The sequence below is a fragment of the Arachis hypogaea genome, chromosome 16, assembly GCF_003086295.3.
Source record: "Arachis hypogaea cultivar Tifrunner chromosome 16, arahy.Tifrunner.gnm2.J5K5, whole genome shotgun sequence".
Taxonomy (NCBI): Eukaryota; Viridiplantae; Streptophyta; class Magnoliopsida; order Fabales; family Fabaceae; genus Arachis; species Arachis hypogaea.
In genome coordinates, this window is record NC_092051.1 from 57208924 (window position 1) to 57218915 (window position 9992).

The 9992-nt window shown below is 40.5% G+C and overlaps 1 non-coding gene across 1 annotated transcript; it reads left to right on the forward strand.

The window, feature by feature from the left end:
* The first annotated feature begins 8579 nt into the window (after positions 1–8579).
* Positions 8580–8683, forward strand: LOC112761152 (small nucleolar RNA R71). Its single transcript, XR_003181561.1, has one exon. It is a non-coding gene; the product is annotated as a small nucleolar RNA R71 (small nucleolar RNA).
* Positions 8684–9992: the final 1309 nt, after the last annotated feature.

Consider the following 9992-nt stretch of genomic DNA (forward strand, 5'->3'; position numbering starts at 1 on the left):
CCCTCATTGATGTCCAACAGGGGGAAATAACCCTGAGAGTCAATGATGATGAGTTTAAGTTGAACGCTGTCAAAGCCATGCAGCATCCAGACACATCAACAGACTGCATGAAAGTTGATCTCATTGACTCTTTGGTAGAAGAGATCAACATGGCTGAAAGTCTCGAATCAGAGTTGGAAGACATCTTTAAAGATGTTCAGCCTGATTTGGAGGATTCAGAGGACATGAAAGAGCCTCTGAACTTTCTTCTGAAAGAGGAAAAACCTCCTAAACCCGAGCTCAAGCCACTACCACCATCCTTGAAATACGCATTTCTGGGAGAAGGTGACACTTTTCCAGTGATCATAAGCTCTGCTTTAAATTCACAGGAAGAGGAAGCACTTATTCAAGTGCTAAGGACACACAAGACAGCTCTTGGGTGGTCCATAGGTGACCTTAAGGGCATAAGCCCAGCTAGATGCATGCATAAAATCCTATTGGAGGATAATGCCAAACCAGTGGTTCAACCACAGAGGCGGCTAAATCCAGCCATGAAGGAAGTGGTGCAGAAAGAGGTCACCAAATTACTAGAGGCTGGGATTATTTATCCCATTTCTGATAGCCCCTGGGTGAGCCCTGTTCAAGTCGTCCCAAAGAAGGGAGGCATGACAGTGATTCATAATGAAAAAAATGAACTGGTTCCTACAAGAACAGTTACAGGGTGGCGCATGTGTATTGACTACAGAAGGCTCAATACAGCCACCAGAAAGGATCATTTTCCTTTACCATTCATAGACCAGATGCTAGAGAGACTAGCAGGTCATGATTATTACTGCTTTTTGGATGGCTATTCAGGCTATAACCAGATTGCAGTGGATCCCCAGGATCAAGAGAAAATAGCATTCACATGTCCATCTGGAGTGTTTGCTTATAGAAGGATGCCATTTGGGCTATGTAATGCGCCTGCAACCTTCCAGAGATGCATGCTCTCTATTTTCTCTGACATGGTGGAAAAATTTCTGGAAGTCTTCATGGATGACTTCTCAGTATATGGAGACTCATTCAGCTCCTGTCTTGATCACCTGAAACTTGTTCTGAAAAGATGCCAAGAAACCAACCTAGTTTTAAACTGGGAAAAGTGTCACTTCATGGTGACTGAAGGAATTGTTCTTGGGCATAAAATCTCAAACAAGGGAATAGAGGTGGATCAAGCAAAAATAGAGGTAATTGAAAAATTACCACCACCTGCCAATGTTAAGGCAATCAGAAGCTTTCTGGGGCATGCAGGATTCTATAGGAGGTTTATAAAGGATTTTTCAAAAATCGCAAAACCTCTAAGCAATCTGCTAGCTGCTGACACGCCATTTGTGTTTGACACAGCATGCCTGCAGGCGTTTGAAACGCTGAAAGCTAAGCTGGTCACAGCACCAGTCATTTCTGCACCAGACTGGACATTGCCATTTGAGTTAATGTGTGATGCCAGTGATCATGCCATTGGTGCAGTATTGGGACAGAGGCATGACAAGCTTCTGCATGTCATTTATTATGCCAGTCGCATTCTAAATGATGCCCAGAAAAATTACACAACCACAGAAAAAGAACTACTTGCAGTGGTTTACGCCATTGACAAGTTCAGATCATACTTAGTAGGATCAAAAGTGATTGTGTATACTGACCATGCTGCTCTTAAATATCTACTCACAAAGCAGGATTCAAAACCTAGGCTCATCAGATGGGTATTGCTTCTGCAAGAGTTTGATATAGAAATAAGAGACAGAAAAGGGACAGAGAACCAAGTGGCTGATCATCTGTCCCGGATAGAGCTAGTGGAAGGGACGTCCCTCCCCTTTCTTGAGATCTCTGAGACGTTCCCTGATGAGCATCTATTTGCCATTCAGGAAGCACCATGGTTTGCCGATATTGTAAACTATAAAGCTGCACGGTTCATACCCAAGGAGTACAATAGAATACAAAAGAAGAAATTAGTCACTGATGCAAAGTACTACTTGTGGGATGAACCCTATCTCTTTAAGAGATGTGCAGACGGAATTATCCGTAGGTGTGTCCCCAGAGAGGAAGCACATAGAATCCTATGGCATTGCCACGGATCTCAATATGGAGGCCATTTCGGAGGTGAGCGAACAGCCACCAAGGTCCTACAATGTGGCTTCTATTGGCCCACACTCTATAAAGATTCCCGAGAGTTTGTACGTAATTGTGACAGTTGCCAAAGAGCTGGTAATCTGCCTCATGGTTACGCCATGCCTCAACAAGGAATCTTGGAAATTGAGTTGTTTGACGTATGGGGAATTGACTTCATGGGACCTTTTCCACCATCATATTCAAACACTTATATTCTGGTGGCAGTTGACTATGTATCAAAATGGGTTGAGGCTATTGCCACACCCACCAATGATACTAAAACAGTGCTGAAGTTCCTCCAGAAACATATCTTTAGCAGGTTTGGTGTCCCTAGAGTGTTAATCAGTGATGGGGGAACTCACTTCTGCAATAAACAGCTTTACTCTGCCATGGTTCGGTATGGAATTCGCCACAAGGTGGCCACTCCATATCATCCACAAACCAATGGGCAAGCTGAAGTCTCTAACAGAGAATTAAAGAGAATCCTGGAACGGACAGTAAATACCCGTAGAAAGGATTGGGCACGAAGCTTGGATGATGCTCTGTGGGCTTACAGAACAGCATTCAAGACCCCTATAGGGACCTCTCCATACCAACTCGTGTATGGTAAGGCATGTCACCTACCCGTGGAACTGGAACACAAGGCCTACTGGGCAACCAGATTCCTAAACTTTGATGCCAAACTAGCAGGAGAAAAACGATTGCTCCAGCTAAATGAGCTAGAGGAATTCAGATTCACAGCTTTCGAAAATGCCAAGCTTTATAAAGAAAAATAAAAAAAATGGCATGACAGAAAGCTGTCATCTAGAATCTTTGAACCAGGACAGAAGGTTCTGTTGTTTAACTCTAGACTCAGGCTATTCCCCGGGAAACTGAAATCCCGGTGGAGGGGACCATACGTGATTACAAGTGTATCACCATATGGTTATGTGGAGCTTCAAGATATTGATTCTGATAAGAAGTTCATTGTCAATGGACAGAGAATCAAGCATTATCTTGAGGGCAACATTGAGCAAGAATGCTCAAGGCTGAAGCTAGATTAAAAGCTCAGCAAGGTCCAGCTAAAGACAATAAAGAAGCGCTTGCTGGGAGGCAACCCAGCCATGGGGAAACAATCCTCTAAGCATTTTGCCCTATTTTTATTTTTATTTGTTTATATAAAGTTCACTGACACTAAGGTAAAGAATCATTTGCATAAGTTTACAGGGTTACAGAAGGAATCTACACACAAAACAGAGATAGGGAGCTTACTGGCAAGAAAACGCCAGTGAAGGCCATTTTGGGCGTTCAGCGCCCAAAATGGGCATCCAGTGGGCGCTGAACGCCAGTAAGGATAGCTATCTGGCGTTCAACGCCAGAAAAGGGCAACAACTGGGCGTTGAACGCCCAGGAGAGCAGCATTTGGGCGTTGAACGCCCAAAACAGGCAGTGTTTGGGCGTTCAAACGCCAGGATGGTGGGGAGGAGCTCTCCTTCTACCCATCTCTTTCTTTTTCTTTTGCTTGAGGACAAGCAAAGCTCTAAGTTTGGTGTGCTTATCCGTGATCACTAAGATCATGGCCCCTAAAGGAAAACAACCCACTCCAAGAGGAGCAAGGGCATGATTTAAAGGAACTGAAGCGCCAGAAATTCTCTGTTGAAGGACCAAGCACCTCACAGACTAGAGGAACATCCACTTCCCAAACCTCAAGGTTGTTGAGTTCTAATCTTAGCCTTAACTCTGTGATAACTGTTCTTATTTTAATTTTACCTTAGGAGTCATATAGTAGTAATTAGTATCTATTTTGATTTTATCTCCAATTAAGCTATAGTTTATTTTTCTCATCATCAGCAAACATGAATAAAGTAGTAGATCTTTTGAATAAGAAGCAATAAAATTTCGAGTTTTAATAAGAGAAATTCTAATTAGTTAAATGTGGTGGCAATGCTTTCTGTCTTCTGAATGAATGCTTGAACAGTGCATATATCTTTTGAATTTGTTGTTTAAGACTGTTAAATATGTTGGCTCTTGAAAGAATGATGAACATGAGACATGTTATTGAGAATCTGAAAAATCATAAAAATGATTCTTGAAGCAAGAAAAAGCAGCAAAGAACAAAGCTTGCAGAAAAAAAAAAAGAGAAAGCAAGCAGAAAAAGCCAAAGCTCTTAAAACCAAAAGGCAAGAAAAAAAAAAGCCAAAGCCCTTAAAACCAAAAGGCAAGGGTAATAAAAAGGATCCCAAGGCTTTGAGCATCAGTGGATAGGAGGGCCAAAAAGGAATAAAATCCTAGCCTAAGCGGCTAAATCAAGCTGTCCCTAACCATGTGCTTGTGGCGTGAAGGTGTCAAGTGAAAACTTGAGACTGAGCGGTTAAAGTCAAGGTCCAAAGCAAAAAGAAGAGTGTGCTTAAGAACTCTGGACACCTCTAATTGGGGACTTTAGCAAAGCTGAGTCACAATCTAAAAGGTTCACCCAATTAAGTGTCTGTGGCATTTATGTATCCGGTGGTAATACTGGAAAACAAAGTGCTTAGGGCCACGGCCAAGACTCATAAAATAGCTGTGTTCAAGAATCATCATACTGAAATAGGATACTCAATAACACTATCTGAATTCTAAGTTCCTATAGATGCCAATCACTCTGAGCTTCAATGGATAAAGTGAGATGCCAAAACTGTTCGGAAGCAAAAAGCTACTAGCCCCGCTCATCTAATTAGAATCTGAGCTTCATGCAAAAAAACTCTGAGATATTATTGCTTCTCAACCTACTAGTCTTCTATTTTATTTGTCTAGTTGCTTGAGGACAAGCAACAGTTTAAGTTTGGTGTTGTGATGAGCGGATATTTTATACGCTTTTTGGGGATAATTTCATATAGTTTAGAGTATGTTTTAGTTAGTTTTTACTCTATTTCTAGTAGTTTTTAGGAAAAATTCATATTTCTGGACTTTACTATGAGTTGTGTGTTTTTCTGTAATTTCAGGTATTTTTCTGGCTAAAATTGAAGGAGCTGAGCAAAAATCTGATTCAGGCTGAAAAAAGACTGCTAATGCTGTTGGATTCTGACCTCCCTGCACTCAAAGTGGATTTTCTGGAGCTACAGAACTTGAAATGGCATGCTTCCAATTGCATTGGAAAGTAGACATCCAGGGCTTTCCATCAATATATAATAGTCCATACTTTGCACAAGGATAGATTATGTAAACTGGCGTTCAACGCCAGTTCTCTGCCCAATTCTGGCGTCCAGCGCCAGAAAAGGATCAAAAGCTGGAGTTGAACGCCCAAACTGGCATAAAAACTGGCGTTCAACTCCACAAATGGCCTCTGCACGTGAATTGCTTAAGTCTCAGCCCCAGCACACACCAAGTGGGCCCCAGAAGTGGATCTCTGCATCATCCATCATAGTTTATCCAAATTTTGTAACCCTAGGCTACTAGTTTAGTATTTAAACAACTTTTAGAGACTTATTTTGGATCTTATGACATTTCAGATCTAAACTTTATATTCTCTGACGGCATGAGTCTCTAAACCCCATTGTTGGGGGTGAGGAGCTCTGCTATGTCTCGATGAATTAATGCAAGTATTTCTGTTTTCCATTCAAACACGCTTGTTCCTATCTAAGATGTTCATTCGCGCTTAACTGTGATGGAGGTGATGAGCTGTGACACTCATCACCTTCCTCAAATCATGAACGTATGCCTGACAACCACCTCCGTTCTATATACGATTGAATGAGTATCTCTTAGATTCCTTAATCAGAATCTCCGTGGTATAAGCTAGAACTGATGGCAGCATTCATGAGAATCCGGAAAGTCTAAACCTTGTCTGTGGTATTCCGAGTAGGATTCAAGGATTGAATGACTGTGACGAGCTTCAAACTCCTGAAGGCTGGGCGTTAGTGACAGATGCAAAAGGATAGTAAATCCTATTCCAACCGGATCGAGAACCAACCGGTGATTAGCCGTGCTGTGACAGAGCACGTGAGCGTAGTTTTCACTGGAAGGATGGAAGGTAGCCATTGACAACGGTGATCCACCAACACACAGCTTGCCATAGGGGGACGTGCGTGTGTGAACAAGAAGACAGAGGAAAGCAGAGATTCAGAAGAGAAAGCATCTCCAAAACTCCAACATATTCTCCATTACTGCACAACAAGTAACTTTTAATTTATGCTCTACTGGTTACTCACAATTCAATTGATAAACATAATTGACTTCCTGACTAAGATTTACAAGATAACCATAGATTGCTTCAAACCAACAATCTCCGTGGGATTCGACCCTTACTCACGTAAGGTATTACTTGGACGACCCAGTGCACTTGCTGGTCATGTGTGCGAAATTGTAAGAGAGTAACAATTTTGTGCACCATTGCCCATTTCTGGCGTTGAACGCTAGAACCATGCTTGTTCTGGGCGTTCAGCGCCAGCTCTTCTCCAGGGTGCAATTCTGGCATTCAAACGCCCAGATGCTGCCCATTTTGGGCGTTCAGCGCCAGAACCATGCTCTGTTCTGGCGTTGAACGCCAGCCAGATGCTTCTTACTGGCGTTTAAACGCCAGTAAGGCCTTCCTCCAGGGTGTGATTTTTCTTCTGCTGTTTTTGACTCCATTTTCAATTTTTATATTTATTTTGTGACTCCACATGATCATGAACCTAATAAAACATGAAAGAACAAGAAAAATATAATTAGATAAATAAAAATTAGGTTGCCTCCCAACAAGCGCTTCTTTAATGTCAATAGCTTGACAGTGGGCTCTCATGGAGCCTCACAGATGTTCAGAGCATTGTTGAGACTTCCCAACACCAAACTTAGAGTTTGGATATGGGAGTTCAACACCAAACTTAGAGTTTGGTTGTGGCCTCCCAACACCAAACTTAGAGTTTGACTGTGGGGGCTCTGGTTGACTCTGTTTTGAGAGAAGCTTTTTACGCTTCCTCTCCATGTTTACAGAAGGATAACCTTGAGTTGTAAACACAAGGGAGTCCCCATTCAATTGAAGGACTAATTCACTTCTGTCAACATCAATCACAGCTCTTGTTGTGGCTAGGAAGGGTCTTCCAAGGATGATGAATTCATCCTCATCCTTCCTAGTATCTAGGACTATAAAATCAGCAGGGATGTAAAGGCCTTCAACCTTTACTAACACGTCCTCTACTTGTCCATAAGCCTGTTTTCTTGAATTGTCTGCCATCTCTAATGAGATTTTAGCAGCTTGCACCCCATAGATTCCCAGTTTCTCTATTACAGAGAGGGGCATAAGGTTTATCCCTGAACCAGGGTCACACAGAGCCTTTTCAAAGATCATGTTGCCTATGGTACAAGGTATTACGAACTTTCCAGGATCTTGTTTCTTCTGAGGCAATGTCAGTTGATCCAGATCACTTAGTTCATTGGTGAACAAGGGAGTTTCATCTTCCCAAGTCTCAATACCAAATAATTTGGCATTCAGCTTCATGATTGCATCAAGGTACTTGGTGACTTGCTCCTTAGTAACATCCTCATTCTCTTTAGAAGAGGAATACTCATCAGAGCTCATGAATTGCATAAGGAGGTTTAATGGAATCTCTATGGTTTCTGGATGAGTCTCAGATTCCTTTGGTTCCTCAGAGGGAAACTCCTTATTGATCACTGGACGTCCCAGGAGGTCTTCCTCCTTGGGATTCACGTCCTCTCCTTCCCTTACAGGTTTGGCCATGGTGATTAATTCAATGGCCTTGCACTCTCCTTTTGGATTTTCTTCTGTATTGCTTGGGAGAGTACTAGGAGGGATTTCAGTGATCCTTTTACTCAGCTGGCCCACTTGTGCTTCCAAATTTCTAATAGAAGACCTTGTTTCATTCATGAAACTCACAGTGGCCTTAGATAGATCAGAGACTAAGTTTGCTAAATTAGAGGTATTTTGTTCAGAGTTCTCTGTCTGTTGCTGAGTGGATGTTTGTTGCTGAGTGGATGATGGAAAAGGCTTGCTATTGCTAAACCTGTTTCTTCCACCATTATTAAAGCCTTGTTGAGGCTTTTATTGATCCTTCCATGAGAAATTTGGATGATTTCTCCATGATGAGTTATAGGTGTTTCCATAAGGTTCACCTAAGTAATTTACCTCTGCTATTGCAGGGTTCTCAGGATCATAGGCCTTTTCTTCAGAAGGTGCCTTTTGAGTACTGTTGGATGCAGCTTGCATTCCATTCAGACTCTGAGAAATCATATTGACTTGTTGAGTCAATATTTTATTCTGAGCCAATATGGCATTCAGAGTATCAATTTCAAGAACTCCCTTCTTCATAGGCGTCCCATTACTCACAGGATTCCTCTCAGAAGTGTACATGAACTGGTTATTAGCAACCATGTCAATGAGTTCTTGAGCTTCTGCAAGCATTTTCTTTAGGTGAATGGATCCACCTGCAGAGGTATCCAATGACATTTTAGCTAATTCAGACAGACCATCATAGAATATGTCCAGGATGGTCCATTCTGAAAGCATGTCAGATGGACACTTTTTGGTCAGTCCTTTGTATCTCTCCCAAGCTTCATAGAGGGATTTACCTTCTTTCTGTTTGAAGGTCTGAACATCCACTCTAAGCTTACTCAGCTTTTAAGGAGGAAAGAACTTGGCTAAGAAAGCCTTGATCAGCTTATCCCAAGAGTTCAGGCTATCCTTAGGTTGAGTGTCCAACCATATTCTAGCTCTGTCTCTTACAGCAAAAGGGAAAAGCATGAGCCTGTAGACTTCAGGATCTACTCCATTAGTCTTAACAGTATCACATATCTGTAAGAATTTAGTTAAGAACTAAAAAGGATCTTCAGATGGAAGTCCATGAAACTTGCAGTTCTGCTGCATCAGAGAAACTAATTGAGGTTTCAGCTCAAAATTGTTTGCTCCAATGGCAGGAATGGAGATGCTTCTTCCATGTAAATTAGAATTAGGTGCAGTAAAGTCACCAAGCATCCTCCTTGCATTATTATTATTTTCGGCTGCCATTTCCTCTTCTTGTTCGAAAATTTCTGAAAGGTGCTTGCTGGATTGTTGTAATTTTGCTTCTCTTAGTTTCCTCTTCAGAGTCCTTTCAGGTTCTGGATCTGCTTCAACAAGAATGTTCTTGTCCTTGCTCCTGCTCATATGAAAAAGAGGGACAGAAAAATAATAATAATAGGGATCCTTTTTACCACAGTATAGAGGTCCCTGTGTGAATAAAAGAAAAGAAGAAGAGAAAATCTGAACTCAGAGAGAGAGAGGGGGTTCGGATTTTTGGTGAGTGAGGAAGAGATGTTAGTAAATAAATAAACAAATAGAAGAAGATGAGAGGGGGAAGTGAATTTTCGAAAATAATTTTTTTGAAAAAGAGTTAGTGGTTTTCGAAAATAGTTTTTGAAAAAGGTTAGTAATTTTTGAAATTTTAAAATCAAAAATTAAAATAATTAATTAATTAAAAAGAATTTTTGAAAAAGAGGGAAGATATTTTCGAAAATTAGAGAGAGAGAGTTAGTTAGGTAGTTTTGAAAAAGATAAGAAACAAACAAAAAGTTAGTTAGTTAGTTGAAACAAATTTGAAAATCAATTTTGAAAAGATAAGAAGATAAGAAGTTAGAAAGGATATTTTAAAATCAAGTTTTGAAAAAAAGATAAGATAAGAAGATATTTTTTAAAAGATATGATTGAAATTAGTTTTGAAAAAGGTTTGATTTTTAAAATCACAATTAATGACTTGATTCACAAGAAATCATAAGATATGATTCTAGAACTTAAAGTTTGAATCTTTCTTAACAAGCAAGTAACAAACTTGAAATTTTTGAATCAAAACATTAATTGATGATGTTATTTTCGAAAATTAGGAGATAAAGATAAGAAAAAGATTTTTGAAAAATATTTTTAAGATTTCCGAAAATAACTAAGA